The sequence below is a fragment of the Lactuca virosa genome, chromosome 1 (genome assembly GCF_052849685.1).
Source record: "Lactuca virosa cultivar CGN04683 chromosome 1, Lactuca_virosa_CGN04683_v6, whole genome shotgun sequence".
NCBI lineage: Eukaryota > Viridiplantae > Streptophyta > Magnoliopsida > Asterales > Asteraceae > Lactuca > Lactuca virosa.
In genome coordinates this window covers 256,755,821-256,765,310 of record NC_136426.1, presented here as the reverse complement: position 1 = coordinate 256,765,310, position 9,490 = coordinate 256,755,821, and the positions used below count along the sequence as shown (strand labels likewise).

General features: G+C 48.4%; 27 non-coding genes and 1 pseudogene across 27 annotated transcripts; all 28 read left to right on the top strand.

Moving 5' to 3' along the window:
• The first annotated feature begins 45 nt into the window (after positions 1-45).
• LOC145149362 (5S ribosomal RNA) lies at positions 46-164 on the top strand. Its single transcript, XR_013730219.1, has one exon. It is a non-coding gene; the product is annotated as a 5S ribosomal RNA (ribosomal RNA).
• A 217-nt stretch (positions 165-381) lies between these two features.
• LOC145148985 (5S ribosomal RNA) lies at positions 382-500 on the top strand. The gene has a single exon (XR_013729846.1). It is a non-coding gene; the product is annotated as a 5S ribosomal RNA (ribosomal RNA).
• A 219-nt stretch (positions 501-719) lies between these two features.
• Positions 720-838, top strand: LOC145149426 (5S ribosomal RNA). Its single transcript, XR_013730284.1, has one exon. It is a non-coding gene; the product is annotated as a 5S ribosomal RNA (ribosomal RNA).
• A 218-nt stretch (positions 839-1,056) lies between these two features.
• Positions 1,057-1,175, top strand: LOC145145463 (5S ribosomal RNA). The gene has a single exon (XR_013726435.1). It is a non-coding gene; the product is annotated as a 5S ribosomal RNA (ribosomal RNA).
• Positions 1,176-1,393: 218 nt separating this feature from the next.
• On the top strand, positions 1,394-1,511 carry LOC145150824 (5S ribosomal RNA). Its single transcript, XR_013731636.1, has one exon. It is a non-coding gene; the product is annotated as a 5S ribosomal RNA (ribosomal RNA).
• A 219-nt stretch (positions 1,512-1,730) lies between these two features.
• Positions 1,731-1,849, top strand: LOC145145119 (5S ribosomal RNA). The gene has a single exon (XR_013726108.1). It is a non-coding gene; the product is annotated as a 5S ribosomal RNA (ribosomal RNA).
• A 220-nt stretch (positions 1,850-2,069) lies between these two features.
• LOC145154744 (5S ribosomal RNA) lies at positions 2,070-2,188 on the top strand. Its single transcript, XR_013735204.1, has one exon. It is a non-coding gene; the product is annotated as a 5S ribosomal RNA (ribosomal RNA).
• Positions 2,189-2,408: 220 nt separating this feature from the next.
• LOC145149205 (5S ribosomal RNA) lies at positions 2,409-2,527 on the top strand. The gene has a single exon (XR_013730058.1). It is a non-coding gene; the product is annotated as a 5S ribosomal RNA (ribosomal RNA).
• A 252-nt stretch (positions 2,528-2,779) lies between these two features.
• LOC145155504 (5S ribosomal RNA) lies at positions 2,780-2,898 on the top strand. The gene has a single exon (XR_013735940.1). It is a non-coding gene; the product is annotated as a 5S ribosomal RNA (ribosomal RNA).
• A 219-nt stretch (positions 2,899-3,117) lies between these two features.
• LOC145146560 (5S ribosomal RNA) lies at positions 3,118-3,236 on the top strand. The gene has a single exon (XR_013727499.1). It is a non-coding gene; the product is annotated as a 5S ribosomal RNA (ribosomal RNA).
• A 219-nt stretch (positions 3,237-3,455) lies between these two features.
• Positions 3,456-3,574, top strand: LOC145143855 (5S ribosomal RNA). The gene has a single exon (XR_013724886.1). It is a non-coding gene; the product is annotated as a 5S ribosomal RNA (ribosomal RNA).
• A 215-nt stretch (positions 3,575-3,789) lies between these two features.
• Positions 3,790-3,908, top strand: LOC145140406 (5S ribosomal RNA). Its single transcript, XR_013722160.1, has one exon. It is a non-coding gene; the product is annotated as a 5S ribosomal RNA (ribosomal RNA).
• A 218-nt stretch (positions 3,909-4,126) lies between these two features.
• On the top strand, positions 4,127-4,245 carry LOC145147793 (5S ribosomal RNA). Its single transcript, XR_013728683.1, has one exon. It is a non-coding gene; the product is annotated as a 5S ribosomal RNA (ribosomal RNA).
• Positions 4,246-4,464: 219 nt separating this feature from the next.
• On the top strand, positions 4,465-4,583 carry LOC145145462 (5S ribosomal RNA). Its single transcript, XR_013726434.1, has one exon. It is a non-coding gene; the product is annotated as a 5S ribosomal RNA (ribosomal RNA).
• A 218-nt stretch (positions 4,584-4,801) lies between these two features.
• Positions 4,802-4,919, top strand: LOC145150823 (5S ribosomal RNA). Its single transcript, XR_013731635.1, has one exon. It is a non-coding gene; the product is annotated as a 5S ribosomal RNA (ribosomal RNA).
• A 219-nt stretch (positions 4,920-5,138) lies between these two features.
• LOC145145118 (5S ribosomal RNA) lies at positions 5,139-5,257 on the top strand. The gene has a single exon (XR_013726107.1). It is a non-coding gene; the product is annotated as a 5S ribosomal RNA (ribosomal RNA).
• A 220-nt stretch (positions 5,258-5,477) lies between these two features.
• LOC145149310 (5S ribosomal RNA) lies at positions 5,478-5,596 on the top strand. The gene has a single exon (XR_013730158.1). It is a non-coding gene; the product is annotated as a 5S ribosomal RNA (ribosomal RNA).
• Positions 5,597-5,815: 219 nt separating this feature from the next.
• On the top strand, positions 5,816-5,934 carry LOC145147766 (5S ribosomal RNA). Its single transcript, XR_013728658.1, has one exon. It is a non-coding gene; the product is annotated as a 5S ribosomal RNA (ribosomal RNA).
• Positions 5,935-6,153: 219 nt separating this feature from the next.
• On the top strand, positions 6,154-6,272 carry LOC145138865 (5S ribosomal RNA). The gene has a single exon (XR_013721768.1). It is a non-coding gene; the product is annotated as a 5S ribosomal RNA (ribosomal RNA).
• Positions 6,273-6,492: 220 nt separating this feature from the next.
• LOC145149204 (5S ribosomal RNA) lies at positions 6,493-6,611 on the top strand. The gene has a single exon (XR_013730057.1). It is a non-coding gene; the product is annotated as a 5S ribosomal RNA (ribosomal RNA).
• A 252-nt stretch (positions 6,612-6,863) lies between these two features.
• LOC145155502 (5S ribosomal RNA) lies at positions 6,864-6,982 on the top strand. The gene has a single exon (XR_013735938.1). It is a non-coding gene; the product is annotated as a 5S ribosomal RNA (ribosomal RNA).
• A 219-nt stretch (positions 6,983-7,201) lies between these two features.
• On the top strand, positions 7,202-7,320 carry LOC145146558 (5S ribosomal RNA). The gene has a single exon (XR_013727497.1). It is a non-coding gene; the product is annotated as a 5S ribosomal RNA (ribosomal RNA).
• A 219-nt stretch (positions 7,321-7,539) lies between these two features.
• On the top strand, positions 7,540-7,658 carry LOC145143854 (5S ribosomal RNA). Its single transcript, XR_013724885.1, has one exon. It is a non-coding gene; the product is annotated as a 5S ribosomal RNA (ribosomal RNA).
• A 215-nt stretch (positions 7,659-7,873) lies between these two features.
• LOC145140402 (5S ribosomal RNA) lies at positions 7,874-7,992 on the top strand. Its single transcript, XR_013722159.1, has one exon. It is a non-coding gene; the product is annotated as a 5S ribosomal RNA (ribosomal RNA).
• A 218-nt stretch (positions 7,993-8,210) lies between these two features.
• LOC145146767 (5S ribosomal RNA) lies at positions 8,211-8,329 on the top strand. Its single transcript, XR_013727695.1, has one exon. It is a non-coding gene; the product is annotated as a 5S ribosomal RNA (ribosomal RNA).
• Positions 8,330-8,548: 219 nt separating this feature from the next.
• Positions 8,549-8,663, top strand: LOC145151328 (5S ribosomal RNA; annotated as a pseudogene).
• Positions 8,664-8,882: 219 nt separating this feature from the next.
• Positions 8,883-9,001, top strand: LOC145150462 (5S ribosomal RNA). The gene has a single exon (XR_013731287.1). It is a non-coding gene; the product is annotated as a 5S ribosomal RNA (ribosomal RNA).
• Positions 9,002-9,222: 221 nt separating this feature from the next.
• LOC145155609 (5S ribosomal RNA) lies at positions 9,223-9,341 on the top strand. The gene has a single exon (XR_013736040.1). It is a non-coding gene; the product is annotated as a 5S ribosomal RNA (ribosomal RNA).
• The last annotated feature ends 149 nt before the right edge of the window (positions 9,342-9,490 follow it).

The following is a 9,490-nucleotide window of genomic DNA, read 5'->3' as shown; positions in this document are numbered from 1 at the left end:
CTGCGTCTTGTAAGACATAAAAACAATAAGCATGAGAAGTATTTCGGGTGCGATCATAGCAGCACTAATGCACCGGATCACATCAGAACTCCGCAGTCAAGCGTGCTTGGGCGAGAGTAGTACTAGGATGGGTGACCCCCTAGGAAGTCCTCGTGTTGCACCCCTTTTTTACTGCCCGATGTTCTACTTTTAGCATGCACGTACGAGTTTTTTCGTTATTTCTATGCTTGCGTGGTCTCCGGTTCATGGTTGTAGGGTTTCCTATTTTTCGATCGGAGCCGGTCGGTCACGTTGGTTCCACGCGTCGCGCACGGAAAAGAACGGAGGGTATTCACTATCCGCCTCTTGTAAGATAAAAACAACAAGCATGAGAAGTATTTTGGGTGCGATCATAGCAGCACTAATGCACCGGATCACATCAGAACTCCGTAGTTAAGCGTGCTTGGGCGAGAGTAGTACTACGATGGGTGACCCCCTAGGAAGTCCTCGTGTTGCACCCCTTTTTTACTGCCCGATGTTCTACTTTTAGCATGCACGTACGAGTTTTTTCGTTATTTCTATGCTTGCGTGGTCTCCGGTTTATGGTTGTAGGGTTTCCTATTTTTCGATCGGAGTCGGTCGTTCACGTGGGTCCCACACCTCGCGCACGGAAAAGAACGGAGCGTAATCACGATCTGCCTCTTGTAAGACATAAAAACAACAAGCATGAGAAATATTTCGGGTGCGATCATACCAGCACTAATGCACCGGATCCCATCAGAACACCGCAGTTAAGTGTGCTTTGGCGAGAGTAGTACTAGGATGGGTGACCCCCTGGGAAGTCCTCGTGTTGCACCCTCTTTTTCGTTGCCCGTTTGCGTTTTTTTAGATTTTACGTGCGGTTTTTTTTTGTTTCTTGCTGTTTCTATGCTCGGGTGGCCTCCGCTTCATGGTTGATCGTTTTCGTATTTTTGGAACGGACCCGATCGGTCACATGGGTGCCACGCCTAACGTACGAAAACAAAGGAGGTTCTGCGTCTTTTAAGACATAAAAGCAATAAGCATGGATAATATTTCGGGTGCGATCATACCAGCACTAATGCACCGGATCCCATCAAAACTCCGCAGTTAAGCGTGCTTGGGCGAGAGTAGTACTAGGATGGGTGACCCCCTGGGAAGTCCTCGTGTTGCATCCCCCTTTTTCGTTGCCCGTTTGCGTTTTTTTTTATTTTACGTGCGGTTTTTTTTGTTTCTTGTTGTTTCTATGCTCGGGTGGCCTCCGCTTCATGGTTGATGGTTTTCGTATTTTTGGAACGGACCCGATCGGTCACGTGGGTCCCACGCCTCGCGTACGAAAACAAACGAGGTTCTGCGTCTTTTAAGACATAAAAGCAATAAGCATGGATAATATTTCCGGTGCGATCATACCAACACTAATGCACCGGATCCCATCAGAACTCCGCAGTTAAGCATGCTTGGGCGAGGGTAGTACTAGGACGGGTGACCCCTGGGAAGTCCTCGTGTTGCACCCCCCTTTTTCGTTGCCCGTTTGCGTTTTTTTAGATTTTACGTGCGGTTTTTTTTTGTTTCTTGTTGTTTCTATGTTCGGGTGGCCTCCGCATCATGGTTGATGGTTTTCGTATTTTTGGAACGGACCCGATCGGTCATGTGGGTCCCACGCCTCGCGTACGAAAACATAGGAGGTTCTGCGTCTTTTAAGACATAAAAGCAATAAGCATGAATAATATTTCCGGTGCGATCATACCAGCACTAATGCACCGGATCCCATCAGAACTCCGCAGTTAAGCGTGCTTGGGCGAGCGTAGTACTAGGATGGGTGACCCCCTGGGAAGTTCTCGTGTTGCACCCCCCTTTTTCGTTGCCCGTTTGCGTTTTTTTAGATTTTACGTGCGGTTTTTTTTTTGTTTCTTGCTGTTTCTATGTTCGGGTGGCCTCCGCTTCATGGTTGATGGTTTTCGTATTTTTGGAACGAACGCGATCGGTCACGTGGGTCCCACGCCTCGCGTACGAAAACAAACGAGGTTCTGCGTCTTTTAAGACATAAAAGCAATAAGCATGGATAATATTTCGGGTGCGATCATACCAGCACTAATGCACCGGATCCCATCAGAACTCCGCAGTTAAGCGTGCTTGGGCGAGAGTTGTACTAGGATGGGTGACCCCCTGGGAAGTCCTCGTGTTGCACCCCCCTTTTTCGTTGCCCGTTTGCGTTTTTTTTAATTTTACGTGCGGTTTTTTTTTTGTTTCTTGCTGTTTCTATGTTTGGGTGGCCTCCGCTTCATGGTTGATGGTTTTCGTATTTTTGGAACGAACGCGATCGCTCACGTGGGTCCCACGCCTCGCGTACGAAAACAAACGAGGTTCTGCGTCTTTTAAGACATAAAAGCAATAAGCATGGAAAATATTTTCGGCGCGATCATACCAACACTAATGCACCGGATCCCATCAGAACTCCGCAGTTAAGCGTGTTTGGGCGAGAGTAGTACTAGGATGGCTGACCCCCTGGGAAGTCCTCGTGTTGCACCCCCCCCCCTTTTTCGTTGCCCGTTTGCTTTTTTTAGATTTTGCGTGCGTTTTTTTTTTGTTTCTTGCTGTTTCTATGCTCGAGTGGCCTCCGCTTCATGTTTCTATGCTCGAGTGGCCTCCGCTTCATGGTTGATGGTTTTCGTATTATTGGAACGGACCCGATCGGTCACGTGGGTGCCACGCCTCGCGTACGAAAACAAAGGAGGTTGTGCGTCTTTTAAGACATAAAAGCAATAAGCATGAATAATATTTCGGGTGCGATCATACCAGCACTAATGCACCGGATCCCATCAGAACTCCGCAGTTAAGCGTGCTTGGGCGAGCGTAGTACTAGGATGGGTGACCCCCTGGGAAGTCCTCGTGTTGCACCCCCCTTTTTCGTTGCCCGTTTGCGTTTTTTTAGATTTTACGTGCGGTTTTTTTTTGTTTCTTGCTGTTTCTATGTTCGGGTGGCCTCCGCTTCATGGTTGATGGTTTTCGTATTTTTGGAACGAACGCGATCGGTCACGTGGGTCCCACGCCTCGCGTACGAAAACAAACGAGGTTCTGCGTCTTTTAAGACATAAAAGCAATAAGCATGGATAATATTTCCGGTGCGATCATACCAGCACTAATGCACCGGATCCCATCAGAACTCCGCAGTTAAGCGTGCATGGGCGAGGGTAGTACTAGGACGGGTGACCCCCTGGGAAGTCCTCGTGTTGCACCCCCCTTTTTCGTTGCCCGTTTGCGTTTTTTTAGATTTTACGTGCGTTTTTTTTTTGTTTCTTGCTGTTTCTATGTTCGGGTGGCCTCCGCTTCATGGTTGATGGTTTTCGTATTTTTGGAACGAACCCGATTGGTCACGTGGGTCCCACGCCTCGCGTACGAAAACAAAGGAGGTTCTGCGTCTTTTAAGACATAAAAGCAATAAGCAAGGATAATATTTCCGGTGCGATCATACCAGCACTAATGCACCGGATCCCATCAGAACTCCGCAGTTAAGCGTGCTTGGGCGAGAATAGTACTAGGATGGGTGACCCCCTGGGAAGTCCTCGTGTTGCACCCCCCCTTTTTCGTTGCCCGTTTGCTTTTTTTAGATTTCGCGTGCGTTTTTTTTTTCTTGTTGTTTCTATGCTCGGGTGGCCTCCGCTTCATGGTTGATGGTTTTCGTATTATTGGAACGGACCCGATCGGTCACGTGGGTGCCACGCCTCGCGTACGAAAACAAAGGAGGTTGTGCGTCTTTTAAGACATAAAAGCAATAAGCATGAATAATATTTCGGGTGCGATCATACCAGCACTAATGCACTGGATCCCATCAGAACTCCGCAGTTAAGCGTGCTTGGGCGAGGGTAGTACTAGGACGGGTGACCCCCTGGGAAGTCCTCGTGTTGCACCCCCCTTTTTCGTTGCCCGTTTGCGTTTTTTTAGATTTTACGTGCGGTTTTTTTTGTTTCTTGTTGTTTCTATGCTCGGGTGGCCTCCGCTTCATGGTTGATGGTTTTCGTATTTTTGGAACGGACCCGATCGGTCACGTGGGTCCCACGCCTCGCGTACGAAAACAAAGGAGGTTCTGCGTCTTTTAAGACATAAAAGCAATAAGCATGGATAATATTTCGGGTGCGATCATACGAGCACTAATGCACCGGATCCCATCAGAACTCCGCAGTTAAGCGTGCTTGGGCGAGAGTAGTACTAGGATGGGTGATCCCCTGGGAAGTCCTCGTGTTGCATCCCTCTTTTTCGTTGCCCGTTTGCGTTTTTTTAGATTTTACGTGCGGTTTTTTTTTGTTTCTTGCTGTTTCTATGCTCGGGTGGCCTCCGCTTCATGGTTGATCGTTTTCGTATTTTTGGAACGGACCCGATCGGTCACATGGGTGCCACGCCTAACGTACGAAAACAAAGGAGGTTCTGCGTCTTTTAAGACATAAAAGCAATAAGCATGGATAATATTTCGGGTGCGATCATACCAGCACTAATGCACCGGATCCCATCAAAACTCCGCAGTTAAGCGTGCTTGGGCGAGAGTAGTACTAGGATGGGTGACCCCCTGGGAAGTCCTCGTGTTGCATCCCCCTTTTTCGTTGCCCGTTTGCGTTTTTTTTTATTTTACGTGCGGTTTTTTTTGTTTCTTGTTGTTTCTATGCTCGGGTGGCCTCCGCTTCATGGTTGATGGTTTTCGTATTTTTGGAACGGACCCGATCGGTCACGTGGGTCCCACGCCTCGCGTACGAAAACAAACGAGGTTCTGCGTCTTTTAAGACATAAAAGCAATAAGCATGGATAATATTTCCGGTGCGATCATACCAACACTAATGCACCGGATCCCATCAGAACTCCGCAGTTAAGCATGCTTGGGCGAGGGTAGTACTAGGACGGGTGACCCCTGGGAAGTCCTCGTGTTGCACCCCCCTTTTTCGTTGCCCGTTTGCGTTTTTTTAGATTTTACGTGCGGTTTTTTTTTGTTTCTTGTTGTTTCTATGTTCGGGTGGCCTCCGCATCATGGTTGATGGTTTTCGTATTTTTGGAACGGACCCGATTGGTCATGTGGGTCCCACGCCTCGCGTACGAAAACATAGGAGGTTCTGCGTCTTTTAAGACATAAAAGCAATAAGCATGAATAATATTTCCGGTGCGATCATACCAGCACTAATGCACCGGATCCCATCAGAACTCCGCAGTTAAGCGTGCTTGGGCGAGCGTAGTACTAGGATGGGTGACCCCCTGGGAAGTTCTCGTGTTGCACCCCCCTTTTTCGTTGCCCGTTTGCGTTTTTTTAGATTTTACGTGCGGTTTTTTTTTTGTTTCTTGCTGTTTCTATGTTCGGGTGGCCTCCGCTTCATGGTTGATGGTTTTCGTATTTTTGGAACGAACGCGATCGGTCACGTGGGTCCCACGCCTCGCGTACGAAAACAAACGAGGTTCTGCGTCTTTTAAGACATAAAAGCAATAAGCATGGATAATATTTCCGGTGCGATCATACCAGCACTAATGCACCGGATCCCATCAGAACTCCGCAGTTAAGCGTGCATGGGCGAGGGTAGTACTAGGACGGGTGACCCCCTGGGAAGTCCTCATGTTGCACCCCCCTTTTTCGTTGCCCGTTTGCGTTTTTTTAGATTTTACGTGCGGTTTTTTTTTGTTTCTTGCTGTTTCTATGTTCGGGTGGCCTCCGCTTCATGGTTGATGGTTTTCGTATTTTTGGAATGAACCCGATCGGTCACGTGGGTCCCACGCTTCGAGTACGAAAACAAAGGAGGTTCTGCGTCTTTTAAGACATAAAAGCAATAAGCATGTATAATATTTCGGGTGCGATCATACGAGCACTAATGCACCGGATCCCATCAGAACTCCGCAGTTAAGCGTGCTTGGGCGAGAGTTGTACTAGGATGGGTGACCCCCTGGGAAGTCCTCGTGTTGCACCTCTCTTTTTCGTTGCCCGTTTGCGTTTTTTTAGATTTTACGTGCGGTTTTTTTTTGTTTCTTGCTGTTTCTATGCTCGGGTGGCCTCCGCTTCCTGGTTGATGGTTTTCGTATTATTGGAACGGACCCGATCGGTCACGTGGGTGTCACGCCTCGCGTACGAAAACAAAGGAGGTTCTGCGTCTTTTAAGACATAAAAGCAGTAAGCATGAATAACATTTCGGGTGCGATCATACCGGTACTAATGCACCGGATCCCATCAGAACTCTGCAGTTAAGCGTGCTTGGGCGAGGGTAGTACTAGGATGGGTGACCCCCTGGGAAGTCCTCGTGTTGCACCCCCCTTTTTCGTTGCCCGTTTGCGTTTTTTTTAATTTTACGTGCGGTTTTTTTTTTGTTTCTTGCTGTTTCTATGTTTGGGTGGCCTCCGCTTCATGGTTGATGGTTTTCGTATTTTTGGAACGAACGCGATCGCTCACGTGGGTCCCACGCCTCGCGTACGAAAACAAACGAGGTTCTGCGTCTTTTAAGACATAAAAGCAATAAGCATGGAAAATATTTTCGGCGCGATCATACCAACACTAATGCACCGGATCCCATCAGAACTCCGCAGTTAAGCGTGTTTGGGCGAGAGTAGTACTAGGATGGCTGACCCCCTGGGAAGTCCTCGTGTTGCACCCCCCCCCCTTTTTCGTTGCCCGTTTGCTTTTTTTAGATTTTGCGTGCGTTTTTTTTTTGTTTCTTGCTGTTTCTATGCTCGAGTGGCCTCCGCTTCATGTTTCTATGCTCGAGTGGCCTCCGCTTCATGGTTGATGGTTTTCGTATTATTGGAACGGACCCGATCGGTCACGTGGGTGCCACGCCTCGCGTACGAAAACAAAGGAGGTTGTGCGTCTTTTAAGACATAAAAGCAATAAGCATGAATAATATTTCGGGTGCGATCATACCAGCACTAATGCACCGGATCCCATCAGAACTCCGCAGTTAAGCGTGCTTGGGCGAGCGTAGTACTAGGATGGGTGACCCCCTGGGAAGTCCTCGTGTTGCACCCCCCTTTTTCGTTGCCCGTTTGCGTTTTTTTAGATTTTACGTGCGGTTTTTTTTTGTTTCTTGCTGTTTCTATGTTCGGGTGGCCTCCGCTTCATGGTTGATGGTTTTCGTATTTTTGGAACGAACGCGATCGGTCACGTGGGTCCCACGCCTCGCGTACGAAAACAAACGAGGTTCTGCGTCTTTTAAGACATAAAAGCAATAAGCATGGATAATATTTCCGGTGCGATCATACCAGCACTAATGCACCGGATCCCATCAGAACTCCGCAGTTAAGCGTGCATGGGCGAGGGTAGTACTAGGACGGGTGACCCCCTGGGAAGTCCTCGTGTTGCACCCCCCTTTTTCGTTGCCCGTTTGCGTTTTTTTAGATTTTACGTGCGTTTTTTTTTTGTTTCTTGCTGTTTCTATGTTCGGGTGGCCTCCGCTTCATGGTTGATGGTTTTCGTATTTTTGGAACGAACCCGATTGGTCACGTGGGTCCCACGCCTCGCGTACGAAAACAAAGGAGGTTCTGCGTCTTTTAAGACATAAAAGCAATAAGCAAGGATAATATTTCCGGTGCGATCATACCAGCACTAATGCACCGGATCCCATCAGAACTCCGCAGTTAAGCGTGCTTGGGCGAGAATAGTACTAGGATGGGTGACCCCCTGGGAAGTCCTCGTGTTGCACCCCCCCTTTTTCGTTGCCCGTTTGCTTTTTTTAGATTTCGCGTGCGTTTTTTTTTTCTTGTTGTTTCTATGCTCGGGTGGCCTCCGCTTCATGGTTGATGGTTTTCGTATTATTGGAACGGACCCGATCGGTCACGTGGGTGCCACGCCTCGCGTACGAAAACAAAGGAGGTTGTGCGTCTTTTAAGACATAAAAGCAATAAGCATGAATAATATTTCGGGTGCGATCATACCAGCACTAATGCACTGGATCCCATCAGAACTCCGCAGTTAAGCGTGCTTGGGCGAGGGTAGTACTAGGACGGGTGACCCCCTGGGAAGTCCTCGTGTTGCACCCCCCTTTTTCGTTGCCCGTTTGCGTTTTTTTAGATTTTACGTGCGGTTTTTTTTGTTTCTTGTTGTTTCTATGCTCGGGTGGCCTCCGCTTCATGGTTGATGGTTTTCGTATTTTTGGAACGGACCCGATCGGTCACGTGGGTCCCACGCCTCGCGTACGAAAACAAAGGAGGTTCTGCGTCTTTTAAGACATAAAAGCAATAAGCATGGATAATATTTCGGGTGCGATCATACGAGCACTAATGCACCGGATCCCATCAGAACTCCGCAGTTAAGCGTGCTTGGGCGAGAGTAGTACTAGGATGGGTGATCCCCTGGGAAGTCCTCGTGTTGCACCCCTCTTTTTCGTTGCCCGTTTGCGTTTTTTTAGATTTTACGTGCGGTTTTTTTTTGTTTCTTGCTGTTTTTATGCTCGGGTGGCCTCCGCTTCATGGTTGATGGTTTTCGTATTATTGGAACGGACCCGATCGGTCACGTGGGTGTCACGCCTCGCGTACGAAAACAAAGGAGGTTCTGCGTCTTTTAAGACATAAAAGCAATAAGCATGAATAACATTTCGGGTGCGATCATACCGGTACTAATGCACCGGATCCCATCAGAACTCCTTAAGCTTGCTTGGGCGAGAGTAGTACTAGGATGGGTGACCCCCTGGGAAGTCCTCGTGTTGCACCCCCCTCTTTCGTTGCCCGTTTGCGTTTTTTTAAATTTTACGTGCGGTTTTTTTTTGTTTCTTGCTGTTTCTATGTTCGGGTGGCTTCCGCTTCATGGTTGATGGTTTTCGTATTTTTGGAACGAACGCGATCGCTCACGTGGGTCCCACGCCTCGCGTACGAAAACAAACGAGGTTCTGCGTCTTTTAAGACATAAAAGCAATAAGCATGGAAAATATTTCCGGCGCGATCATACCAGCACTAATGCACCGGATCCCATCAGAACTCCGCAGTTAAGCGTGTTTGGGCGAGAGTGGTACTAGGATGGCTGACCCCCTGGGAAGTCCTCGTGTTGCACCCCCCCCCTTTTTCGTTGCCCGTTTGCTTTTTTTAGATTTTGCGTGCGTTTTTTTTTTGTTTCTTGCTGTTTCTATGCTCGAGTGGCCTCCGCTTCATGGTTGATGGTTTTCGTATTATTGGAACGGACCCGATCGGTCACGTGGGTGCCACGCCTCGCATACGAAAACAAAGGAGGTTGTGCGTCTTTTAAGACATAAAAGCAATAAGCATGAATAATATTTCCGGTGCGATCATACCAGCACTAATGCACCGGATCCCATCAGAACTCCGCAGTTAAGCGTGCTTGGGCGAGGGTAGTACTAGGATGGGTGACCCCCTGGGAAGTCCTCGTGTTGCACCCCCTTTTTCGTTGCCCGTTTGCGTTTTTTTAGATTTTACGTGCGGTTTTTTTTTGTTTCTTGCTGTTTCTATGTTCGGGTGGCCTCCGCTTCATGGTTGATGGTTTTCGTATTTTTGGAACGAACCCGATCGGTGACGTGGGTCCCACGCC